The sequence below is a fragment of the Triticum dicoccoides genome, chromosome 7A (assembly GCF_002162155.2).
Source record: "Triticum dicoccoides isolate Atlit2015 ecotype Zavitan chromosome 7A, WEW_v2.0, whole genome shotgun sequence".
Taxonomy (NCBI): Eukaryota; Viridiplantae; Streptophyta; class Magnoliopsida; order Poales; family Poaceae; genus Triticum; species Triticum dicoccoides.
The window spans coordinates 520522927-520535982 of record NC_041392.1 but is presented as its reverse complement, the minus strand read 5'-3'; positions in this window follow the sequence as shown (position 1 = coordinate 520535982).

Sequence of the window (13056 nt, the reverse complement as noted above, 5' to 3'; positions counted from 1 at the left end):
ACTCTTCCTAAAGTGGCGGAGCAGGGAGGCATGAGGCGCCAGAGGCCGAGGGGGCTCCCGGTGGGGTGACAGCGCCGGGCGATGCTCATGAGGGAGCACCTCTTGGGGCCCGTGCCGCTGAGGCTGAGGGTGGCAAGCTGTTGCCCTCAGCGCCTGCGACTGAGGCCCCTGAGGCTCCAGCCGCTTCTCTTGGCGAGGCGATTGGCAGCGCGCATCAGGCAGGCGCCCCTGACGCGGATCGCCTTGACGCTCCATCTTCGTCGCAGGTTGATCCTTGCGCTCAACTCTTGGGCCGCTTCCGCATGGACTTTGAGGCCCTCCGGAAGAGAAGGGAGGCCCTGGGCGACGATTACCCTTGTCGCCTGCTGAAGCGTAGGAAGTACTTCGCCACTGATGAGTAAGCCTTCTCCTTTCCCAGCTCCCGATCCTTCTGTTGCTTTTACTGATCCTTGCTCCGCAGGCCCCTTCTAGCCGAGCTCGCGGAGACGGCTGAGGTGCCGTCCCCCTTGGCTTCGCCCCCTCCATCGTCCTCAAGCGCTCCGAGCAGCAGAGCCCTTGTGGTGAGGGCATTCGGAGAGGGGAACCGTCCCGAGGCGCACCGTGGCCCTGCGCACCTCGCGATCCTCCTTCGCGGGCCTTCTCGTGGCATAGCCAGCCTGCCGTGGGCTTCTCGCCTGGTCGTGGACTGCGATTGGCTGAGGCGCTCCCTACACTCTTCATCTGGGGACGGGCTGGCTCCAGGCCGGGCTTCTAGCGTGGCGTGCCTGGCCGTTGCGAGGGTGCTAGCCCCCAGCCCCCTGCCCGGAGGGGGAGTGCTGATTCGTGGCCCCCGGCGCTTGCTTGGGGCAGATGATGGTGTGGAAGACGTGCTCGAGCGTGCCCGGGAGCGTCGCGCTCTTCGCCAAGGATTCCTTCGAAGGGCGGCTGATGCGGTGAGCCTGCTTGGTGAGGAGCTTGCTGATGAAGACGCGCGCCTTGAGGCCGAGGGCCTGCGCCTGGCTGCAGAGAGGCGCGAGCTGGAGGGCGCCATCGCCCTTGCGCGCCGTCAGCGCGATCTTGATGATGCAGAGTCCAAGGCGTCACTGGTGGCCTCTCGGGAGGCCTGATCTTGGGCCGCTGAGGAGGCCCGGGAAGCTGACCGGCGCCGAGAGGCGGCGGAGGAGCGGGCTCGGGAGCTCCTGGCCTGGTGCCACTCACTGGAGGAGCAAGTGGAGCTGCGCGAGGCAGCCCTCGCGTCGATGAAGGTGGCCTTTGGCGACCCAGCAGAGCTCCAGAAGCGTGAGGAGGTGCTGACGCTGGAAGCCGCCGAACGTACCCGCGAGTATGAGCGTCTGGAGACGAGGGAGCGCTTGGTGACGCAGACGGAGGATGATGTCGCTGCACGGGAAGCCCGTGTCCTGGAGGAGGTCGGACATCGGGTGGAGATGGCGCGGTTGAACCTCGAGCACGAGTTCGAGGAGAGGCTGGGGTTGATCCGGGCCGAGGCTGAAGGTAGGACTGCTGCCTTGAGGGCCAAGCTGGAGGAAGCAACGCGGCGGGCCGATGCTTTTCGGGCCGCCCTTGAGGTAGCGCAAGGGGAGTCAACCACCTCCCACGCTGAGGTGCTCCTTCTTCGCCAGCGGGTGGAGGAGGCTGAGGTCGTCGCACGCTAGAATGCGGACGAGATACGTCAGTTGCGGATCCTGGAGCATGAGCACGGCCCCATGCTCACCACGCTCCGGGAGAGAGCCAACACAGCCTTGGGCAACATCTGCGAGGCGGCTGTTGGCGAGCCGCACGCAGTCAACTACGCCGGCAACCTTCAGTTCTTCACCGACGTGGTGATGCAGCTGGAGGCGCGGTCGGTCAGGGCTAATAGGTTGGTGGAGGAGAGGAGCCGCGCCCTGCTCGGGCGCGCCTTTTCTTGCGTCTTCAGCCATCTCCGGAACATGGATCCCCACTTCGATTTCGATGCCGCCATCGCCCCAGTCCCCCAGGCCGTCCGAGACGACCTGGCGCACTGGGTGGAAGACAATGTGGATGCTCTTGTCAGGTCCTTCGCTTCAGACAACGACGGCCTGATCGTGGCTGCCAACGAGGGCGGTGTGGTGAATGGCCCTGCCGCCGCTGGCGGCGACGCAGACAGCGATGGCGAGTCCAGCGACGCCAGCAATGGTTCGGGTGGTGCTCCTGAGGACGCATTGGGGGATTTATCTGACTGATTGTGCATCGTTCCTGGTTCCTTACCCTACATGAATAGAACTCAGGTTTTGGCCTGATGGCTGTGAGAGCATTTTGGAGGGGGAGCCCCTCATGTAAAATTTGTGTTCATCATATTAGTAGACGTTACATTGCCCATGCGCCCGCGCCAAGTGGTTGGCTTAAGCGACGGGCTGGTCGGCTAATTTACCTTTGTCCCGTGCGGGCCCTGAGGTAGCCTGTGGGAGGTTGTGGTGTCCCGAGTGTTCCCTGATCGAATCCGTAGGATCTGCAATAAAAACCCTCCTGAGAGGACGCGGCGGTGGCAGTCTGGGCTGCACGCAAGCTGGGCCTGACCCGGCTCGCGAGGGGCTCACGAGGGGAGACAGCTGAGGCGAAGTGGTAATCAAAACGCGAGAAATTGCTCGAACGAGACTAAGCACCCCTTCCCCGAACACACGCAAATCTCAAATTCGAATCCAACTTGAATCCAGCGGGGGAAAGTGACAACCAAAGGGAAAAGCAATGAAAGCAGACAAAAGGCCGCGTCCGGCACCTAATCTAGTCTTGGACGTCTTCTCACCAGCGCGGAGCTAAGTGCTGCCACTGGGCGTGGGAGGGAGCCCCAGGGCCTGAGGCCGGCACCCCTGAGACTCCGGGGCGTGTACAGCCCCACTCATTATTACGTGAGAGTGTCACGGGGCGGCGAGCTTCACAGGCACTTGGGCCTTCTTCATAGGTACCGGCCTTGCTTCATATCGCCAGACGAGGGCCCCGCATTGCGCCACACTCTAGTGCCATCAACAACAACCGAAAACCAGGACGCCGCCGATGGGGTAGAGCGGTCGCCAGCGGTTCCCCCGACGACCACGGGTCCTCCGCCAGGGGCAGGCCCTGAGGCACCTCCCCACCAGAGGGCCCTACCTCCTGAGAACACCTTGCTCCGAACGCCGCGGTGGTGATGTCGGATCTCGGCCCCTCTCCTGCAGCCCCCTGCGCCCTCCTCCCGAGGGGTAGGAGACTGTGGGAGCGGGGCAGCTGCTCGCTGTGGCGACCTGCACCTCCTGCGGTCCATGATTAGCGTATGCCTGCTCCTGAGGAATTAGCGGTACCTGATAATCATTGCCTCCAGCGTGGCCAGTGGGACTGTCCCGGGGCTCCTGGAAGGGCTCAGCTTCTAGCGCCTCGTCCCCCCAGCTTGTGCTGAGGAGCGAGCCTTGTTCGCCCTCGTGAGGGTGTCCTTGGTCCATCATGAGGGGCACGTATTCTTCTGGCGCCGTCATCCCGAAGGCCACGCCGTAGTGCTCCACGTGCCACGCAGTCCTGCTTGACGCGCCCACCGTGGGGTGGTAGCGCGGCTATCCACTGGGGCCGCGGGTCGCGTCGAGTCCTTCTTCTGCTTGGACCGGGAGCGGGGGCAGCGCCGCCGCCGGTCCGGTGCCAATAGCTTCACCAGCGTTGGGGTAGCCTTGGAGCCCGCGGGCGCGCGTGGAGCCCCCGCTTGGGCTGCCCTGGGCTTGAGATGGGAGCTGGGTGCAGAAGGGGTGAGTCCCCGAGGCGGCGAAGCCCAGGAGCTCTGCCACCTGCTCCAGCAGTACGTCACGGCCGCCCTCCAGCAGCCTGCACTGCAGCAGCTCTTGGGCCACCGTGAGCGCGGCCCTCGAGTTCGCCTACTCCCGGCGGGTGTACGGTGTCGTGGTCGCGGCGTGATTGGAGGCCCTTGCTGCCGACCGCGCCTGCCGCGGTGTGAGAGCTGTCGAAGCCTGTCTGTGTCGCCCGCGGCCCGCAGCGCCCTGCGGACCGCGAGCTGCCTGGGGCACGGGGTCGCCCGAGCCGAGCGGCTCTGCGCGGGCGGGCCACGCCGCCCATGGATTTGGGTTGCCCACCTGGTCACCGGACATGGTGATGACGACGCGACGGGACACAAAGCGGTAGAAGGTGGATTCCGGCGCACCCCTACCTGGCGCACCAAATGTCGGATTTCGGGTTCCGGCAGACCCTTGAGGTTCGAACACTGGGGTGCGCACGGAGCTTTCGCCTTCTACCTACCTGCACCCCTCCGCCTCGCTAAGATCTAAGCTATGGAAAGAACAGCACAAGAGACACAGGGTTTATACTGGTTCGGGCCATCGTTGTGGTGTAATACGCTACTCCAGTGTGTGGTGTGGTGGATTGCCTCTTGGGTTGATGATGATGAGCAATACAAGGAAGAACAGCCTCGCGAGGGTCTGTTCTTGGCTGGGGGATGAACTGCTAGGAGGAGTTCAGTCCCCTTCTCTCTCTCTCCCTTCTTGATTCTCCCTCCGATTTCCATCCCTCTACCCTGGGGGTGGCTAGTCCTATTTATAGGCAAAGGCCCTGGGCCTCTTCCCAAATATTGAGCGGGAAGGGCGCCAACAATTGGCCATTTTGAAGGGGAACATCTGGTACACTTATCCTGACTAAAGTTGGTCCTCGCCTGCCAAAGGCTCTGGTGGTGACGCTGGCTTGGGCTCCACAATGACTTCCTCCCTGCCGTTGGACTGGTCTTGGTCTCGTTGCACCGAAACGGGTGCCTTTGCTTGATGCTCTCGCCTGCGCTTGCTCCCTTTGCACCAAAGAGGAAAGGAGGACACTGCGCGGCTGGCGCCCGCCTGGCACCCTTGGTCATCATGCCTTGCGTCACGGGCACCTCGTGAGGTACCCCGCCTTGATCTCTCCGCCTCCTCGTGAGCCAGCCTGATGAGGCCGTGCCTGAGGAAGCTTCGTGTCATCCGCCCCGCGAGGCTTGGCCCCTCGTGAGGGTCTTGGGTCTGTGTTGATGAAGACGGGCCGTGCTGGGCCCCCTTTGAGCCACGCCGCAGGCCGCAGGCAGGAAAGTCTGGGGACCCCCGTCCCCAGAACGCCGACAGCCCTGGTGTTTGAAATTCATTCCCATTTCTCGCATGGGACCTAAGCATACACCTAAGGATGCAGATTTGATTTTTCAACCAATTTGTATGCGCTGGAGCATGTGCATGTAGTTCAAATTTTAATTATTTACATAAATGCATTGAAAACTCAGTTAATGCATAAAATGTCCAAACGAACCCCGAAAAATCACAAAAATTCACACAACACTCTTGATGTTCTACGTTGACATGAGAAAATTTTTGAAAGCAATAAGAGGTAATGGATATCGTTTCGTCCCCAAAGGTGGGTCGTTCCCTACCGAAAACCATCATGCTTGTTGTGAGAAGCTCTGGTTTGTGAGAAGCATATACCCAAACCTGCCCAAATGGGACAAATTTTTTACCACGACATGTTGATGCCGCTCCATGATAGCATGCCTAGTTTCATGAATTTCAGACGGGTTTTGGGTTTACTAGAATTTAAAAATCAGGCATCTCAATGTTTTGCCGGCAATCAACGGTACCCTGGTGTTTGAAATTCATTCCCATTTCTTGCATGGGACCTAAGCATGCACCCAAGGACACAGATTTGTTTTTTCAACCAATTTATATGCACTGGAGCATGTGCATGTAGTTAAAATTTGAATTATGCACATAAATGCATTGAAAACCCAGTTAATGATAAAAATGTCCAAACGAACCCCTAAAAATCACAAAAATTCACACAACACTCCCGTTGTTCTATGTTGACACGAGAAAAAAAATTGAATGCAATAAGAGGCAATGGATATCGTTTCGTCCCCAAAGGTGGGACGTTCCCTACCGAAAACCATCATGCTTGTTGTGAGAAGCTCCGGTTTGTGAGAAGCATATACCCAAACCTGCCCCAAATGGGACAAATTTTTTACCATGGCATGTTGATGCCGCTCCATGATAGCGTGCCAAGTTTCATGAATTTCAGACGGGTTTTGGATTTACTAGAATTTTAAAACCAGGCATCTCAATGTTTTGCCGGCAATCAACGGTGCCCTGGTGTTTGAAATTCATTCCCATTTCTTGCATGGGACCTAAGCATGCACCCAAGAACACATATTTGATTTTTCAACCAATTTATATGCACTAGAGCATGTGCATGTAGTTCAAATTTGAATTATGCACTTGAAATGGCTAGAAAACCAATGTAATGTATAAAATGTTCAAACGAACCCTGAATAATTCCAATTCTTTTACGACACACATATAGTTGCATGTTCACTCCAGATAAAAGGTCTAGATTTTTAAACACCGTCCATTGCCGCTGTGACCCCATTATGTAATTCAAATCAAGATAAAAAATCAAGTAGATCGCACACAGTTTCTTACCAGCAACCGTGTGAGATGCAGCACAAAATATTCTGGAGCACCGTTGGTGTATAGTATGCCTATGGCTTATGCGAGAAGGTGCGTCGGTTACAGTCCACTGCCGACATCTCAAGCACACGAACTCGCTCCCCAAATATCATTTCACTGTTCAATCATCGTCGGTGAAAGATGGGCACATGGACCGCGTCGTGAGGGCAACTTTGGTGGCCCACTCTGGCGAGAGCGCGGCCACAATCTGTGACCAGGCAGCAAAGGCAGCCCAAACGGCCATTGTTACTTCTCAGGTGGCCGCAGCAACAACTGCCTCGGGGATAGCAACTGGCGAGAGAGGCACATCAGCTGTCCGTTCCGCAGCGGTGGCCTTAGCCTTGATTGAGGCCGCCCACGGTCATGTCGAAGCCGTGCACGCCCAGCTCCTGGCGGTCACCGCACAAATCGAATGAAGCTTCTTCGACAACGGTTGGCAACCCACGGCCGAAGAGTTGGCAATCCACAAGAGCGTTCGAGCAGCCGTCCGTTCCTCCGCCGCATACCTTGCGATGACGGAACCCGTCCAAGCCCAGATCGCGTCTGCACACGCCCAACTCTTGGCGGCCTTTTCCAAAGAGATGGCGGACACGAATGGCGAGATGCTTGCCGAGTATGGTGCGATGGATGCCATGAAGCCCCTTCCCCAAGAGACCGTCGACGAGCTGGAGATGGAGGCAGCGGCGGAGATCGACGAGCACCACCCGTAGTAGTACTCTTTGTTTTGTTTAATTAAGAGTGCCGGTCTTTAATTTGTTAGAGTAATGTTTAGGTCAGCTATCTCTGTTTAACTGCTGAACTTGCTCGGTTAAGAAGTGTAGGTGTGCTGTAGTCTCCTTTGTGTACCCAAATAATGCAATGACGTGGATGACCACTGTAACCATGGAAATTCGAACCAAAACTTTTGACGTTCAAACTCATCACACATGGGTGAAGCTATCTGAATCATTTGTGATGTCCACATATCATATACACAGTTCTGAATAAGGGACCGTGTCTGATGACACTTTGCACGCCAGTTTTTTGGCTGAAGCGATTCCAAATTTTCGGCTTCCGCGGAAATATCTACCTCCCCACCCCATCCCCTTACCAAAAGCCACATTCCCCCTCTTTCCGCCTTCTTACCAAGTTGAAACCTTCACTCCCTGCTTGCAGTGCCGCCTCCTCGTCGGTGACCCTCCTTCACGCTGCTCGGCCTTGTCTATCCAGGCAGGTAATCCACACCCGACCCCATCCTCCTCCTCCTTCCACATCCCACATACCTCGACTACCGGCGTGAGCACTACACATTCCACCCAAATCACCGACCCCTCCACCAAATAAGCGCCGCCCTAAGCCATGGTGCATGCAGTATAGCCAGGATCTCAAGGAGCATTTGGCAGCGGAGAAGCAAATCGCAGCCGCACGCGCGGATGAGGTCGCGATGGCTGCCATTCATGCCGACCCCCAGATCTTGAAGGAGCACCTTGCCATTTGCTAGCTACGCCGGTTAAGCATGCTCGGTTTACTTGTTGCATGTGCTGCTCCCGCCTTTCCTTCACAAATTCTAGTGAATTGTGCTATCTAATTTTACCATGCAATCTGTTGCTCTAGTGTACATGTTCTATATGTCATGGAGTGTGGTGCTCACTTATTAACTGTTTTGTTAATTAGTTGTTGTCTTCAGTTAACTATTTGGTTCAATTCTGCAAATGTGATGTTCAATTCTTCAGTCTGCAATTTTGTATTGTCTTCCATGTGAGAAATAAATCAAATTTATCTTTACAAAATACATGAGAAACGAATACAATTGCTATATTTCCAAGTTGTCAAGCATGCTTGGTTTGGTTATACATTGTGCAATGTGGTGCTTAGTTAACGTTTGGTTCATTTGTGTTGTGGTGTTTAGTTAACTGTTTGGTTCAATTCTGCAATGCGATGTTCAATAGTTGTGGGTGCATTCTGTTATTGTATACCATGTGAGGAATAAATTGAATTTAGCTGTAATAAATACATGAGAAACAAATTGCTACAATTGGCTATAGTTAACTGTTTGGTTAATTATCTAATCTTCTATTAGGAGTATGTTATATTGTGCAATGTGGTGCTCGTTAATGTTTGGTTCATTTGTTGTGGTGTTTAGTTAATTGCTTGGTTCAATTCTGCAATGCCATGTCCAATTGTCGTGTGTAGAATTTTGTATTGTTGTGCATGTGAGAAATAAATCGAATTTGGCTGCACTTAATACATGAGAAACATATACAAGTGTTATATTTCCTAGTTCTTAATCATGCTTGGTTTGGGTAAATGGGTTTTCCGTGTGGCTTGAATTAATCTGATGAATCTGCAATGTGATTATTTTTCATCAACATATTTTACTGATAGCATGCGAAACCTTACTTAAACTAATGACAAACTACCTTATATGTGTTGCAAGGAAACAATGAGAAGCACTGAGGTTTACAATCGAGGTTAGCACGTGCATCGTCCATTGTCTAATAACACATTATTGTGCAATTGCAGGAACCATTCTAATATTTTGGTTTTTAACAATTTGGTCTTGCACATGTAGGTCGTGTTGTCAGAGGTTTTGACCCATTGTTCGACCCTTTTTGCATATGGGGAAATGAGTTGTCCATGAATATCAATCAAATCAAGAAATTCAGAAAGATTGTTAGGATAAAGAAATCAGCGACAAAAAACAATAAGATCTTTGTCTGCACAATGAAGAAGACAGCAGTTCACTACAAGATGGTACTAACTATTATACCTTGCCTTTTTTATTCCTTTGCCCCATTTCAAATATAGAGAAGATACTTATGCACATCCTTGTTTTCAGGCCTTTCCAAAGCAGTTCACTGATGATTACCTCTCAAACCATCTCTATGGTTAGGAGGCGAGGAAGGTATTCATACAACACCCACGGTTCAATATTGAAGTGTTCCTGAAGAGGACGAAGGACAGACGGTCAATCATCAACAGGCACTGGCCTAAAGTTGCAAAGACCTTCAACATGAATGAAGGCTCAATATTCGCCTTCCGCTCCAGGAGTTCTCCAGATGAGATGCATCTTTCTATATACCGTCTATGATGATAATTTCGAAAGGTTCTACATGTTGCATGTGGAACTTGCTGCTGTTACAATTGTGTAATGGGGTAGCTGAGTGCTGAAGCTATATCATGTTGTACTCTCATGTATTTCAATTATGAAATTCTTCTTCCTTAATATGGAAATGAAATATATTGTGTGCTTAATATGAAATGTTAATTAGATTAATAAATGGATTATGAATAGTCGGATAATTAGCATGCTAATGGCGAATTAGCCTGCTAATTGGGCTTTGCTATTCCAAATGGTTGTTCAAAAAATACCGTGGGCGATGACCTCAGGCAACGCACATGGTTTCTAGGAATAAACCGTGTTGGATCAATGAACAATCACACACGACTTTCTCTTGAAAACTGTTTGTGTTAGGCCACCTTGCGCAAACGTTTACCACATAAAAACCGTGTGTGATGGATAGCCTTTGCCACATAGTTTCTTCTACAGACCGTGTGTGATACATTCAATAACGCAAACGATTTAACGAGAAAAATTGTGTGTGATGTACCCGGAGCGGAAACGTTTTCCTTGGAGCGACTATGTGGGATGTACATACGAACGGAAACGTTTAGCAGGGACTGACTGTGTGGGATGTACTTGCAACCGGAAACAATTTCGCCGTATAATTGTATTTTTTAGCTCTACTGTACGTATTTCCGTATTTGAGCGCTCGCTGGTCGCACACGACCTCATTTTGACGAACATGTGTGCCAGGAGGGCATATCCCCGACGGTTTCTGGGTTGTGTGGAAAGGACCCCCCTATCACCCACACTCACTTGGCGATGGTTCGAAATGTCGTTACGGAAAGGGGTTAAAAACCGTTTGTTTTAGACCGACGCGCACAAGTGGTAAGGGACCGATTGGATCCAAAAGTTTAATGCTAAGGTTATAATTTATTCTTAATAATTTTGTCATAGTTGTGAATGCTTGCGGGAGGGTTAATCATAAGTAGGAGGTTTGTTCAAGTAAGAACATCACCTAAGCACCGGTCCACCCACATATCAAATTATCAAAGTACCGAACACGAATTAAGCCAACATGATGAAAGTGACTAGATGAAATTCCCGTGTACCCTCAAGAACGCTTTGCTTATCATAAGAAACCGGTTTGGCCTGTCCTTTGCCTCAAACGGATTGGGCTACCTTGCTGCACTTTCGTTACTACTATCGTTACTTGCTTGTTACAAATTATATTGCTATCAAACTACTCTGCTACTTACAATTAACCACTTGTCATTTCCTTCTGCTCCTCGTTGGGTTCGACACTCTTACTTATCGAAAAGAGCTACAATTGATCCCCTATACTTGTGGGTCATCAAGGCTATTTTCTGGTGCCGTTGCCGGGGAGTGAAGCGCCTTTGGTAAGTGGAATTTGGTAAGGAAACATTTATATAGTGTGCTAAAATTTATTGTCACTTGTTACTATGGAAAATAATCCTTTGAGGGGTTTGTTCGGGGTATCTTCACCTTGTCCGGGACCACAATTAGCTACCCATCCACCTACTTCACCTACTGAAAATATTGAATATGAAATTCCTTCTGGTATGATAGAACAACTGCTAGCTAATCCTTATGCAGGAGATGGAACCGAACATCCTGATATGCACTTGATGTATGTAGAACAAATTTGTGGATTGTTTAAGCTTGCTGGTTTACCCAGGGATGAAGTTATGAAAAAGTTTTTCCCTTTATATTTGAAGGGAAAATAATTGGCATGGTATAGGCTATGCGATGATATTGGATCTTGGAATTGGAATCGTTTGAAATTGGAGTTCCATCAAAAAATTTATCCTATGCATCTAGTTCATTGTGATCGGAATTATATATATAAATTTTGGCCTCGTGAAGGATAAAGTATCAGTCTAGCTTGGGAGAGGCTTAAGTCAATGTTACATTCATGCCCCAATCATGAAATCTCAAGAGAAATTATTATCCAGAATTTTTATGCTCGGCTTTCTCGTAATGATTAAACCATGCTTGATACTTCTTGTGCTGGTTCTTTTATAAAGAAGACTATTGAATTCCGGTGGGATCTTTTGGAAAGAATTAAAGACAACTCTGAAGATTGGGAACTCGACGAAGGTAAAGAGTTAGGTATTAAACCTAAGTATGATTGTGTTAAATCTTTTATGGATACCGATGCTTTTCAAAAGTTTGGGACTAAATATGGACTTGACTCTGAGATAGTATCCTATTTTTGTGAATCATTTGCTACTCATGTTGAAATCCCTAAAGAGAAGTGGTTTAAATATCACCCACCTATTAAAGAAGAAACTAAAGAACCAGTACCATTTAAACAAGAAACTATACTTTATAATGTTGATCGAGTTGTTCCTTCTTCTTATATAGAGAAACCACCTTTCCCTGTTAGGATAAAGGAACATGCTGAAGTTTCAACTATGGTTAACAAAAGCTATATTAGAACACCTAAAACTGATGAACAAATTAAAGTAGAACCTAGTATTGCTATGGTTAAAGATCTCCTAGAAGAAGATATGGATGGTCATGTTATTTACTTCTGTGAAGAAGCTGCTATAATTGCCAAACCTGGTAAAAAAGATAAACATAGACCTGTTGTTGGCATGCCTGTCATCTCAGTTAAAATAGGAGATCAATGTTATCATGGTTTATGTGACATAGGTGCTACTGTGAGTGCTATTCCCTACACCTTATATCAAGAAATTAAGAATGACATAGCGCTCGAAGAAATAGAAAACATATATGTTACTATTAAACTTGCTAATAGAGACACAATGTCACCGATTGGGATTGTTAGAGATGTTGAAGTCTTGTGCGGGAAAATTAAATACCCTACTCATTTTCTTGTTCTTGGTTCCCCACAAGATGACTTTTGTCCCATTATCTTTGGTAGACCTTTCTTAAACACCATTAATGCTAGAATAGATTGTGAGAAGCAAACTGTCGGTGTTAGTTTTGGTGATGAGTCTCATGAATTTATTTTTTCCAAGTTTAGTAGAAAGCTTCATGAAAAAGAATTGCCTAGTAAGGATGAATTAATTGGTCTTGCTTCTATCGCAGTACCACCTACTGATCCTTTAGAACAATATTTGCTAGACCATGAAAATGATTTACATATGCATGAAAGAAGTGAAATAGATAAAAATTTCTTTGAACAAAGTCCTCTACTGAAACACAATTTGCCTATTGAAACTCTAGGAGGTCCTCCTCCACCTAAAGGTGATCCTGTGTTTGAATTAAAACAATTGCCAGACAATTTGAAATATGCTATCTTGATGAAAAGAAGATATATCCTGTTATTATCAGTGCTAACCTTTCAGAACATGAAGAAGAAAGAATATTGAAAGTTCTAAGGAAGCACCGAGCTGCTATTGGATATACTCTTGATGATTTAAAGGGCATTAGTCCCACTCTATGTCAGCCCAAAATTAATATGGAACCTGATGCTAAACCCGTTGTTGATCACCAATATCGGTTAAACCCGAAGATGAAAGAAGTGGTAAGAACGGAAACATTAAAACTTCTAGAAGCATGTATAATCTATCCTATAGGTGATAG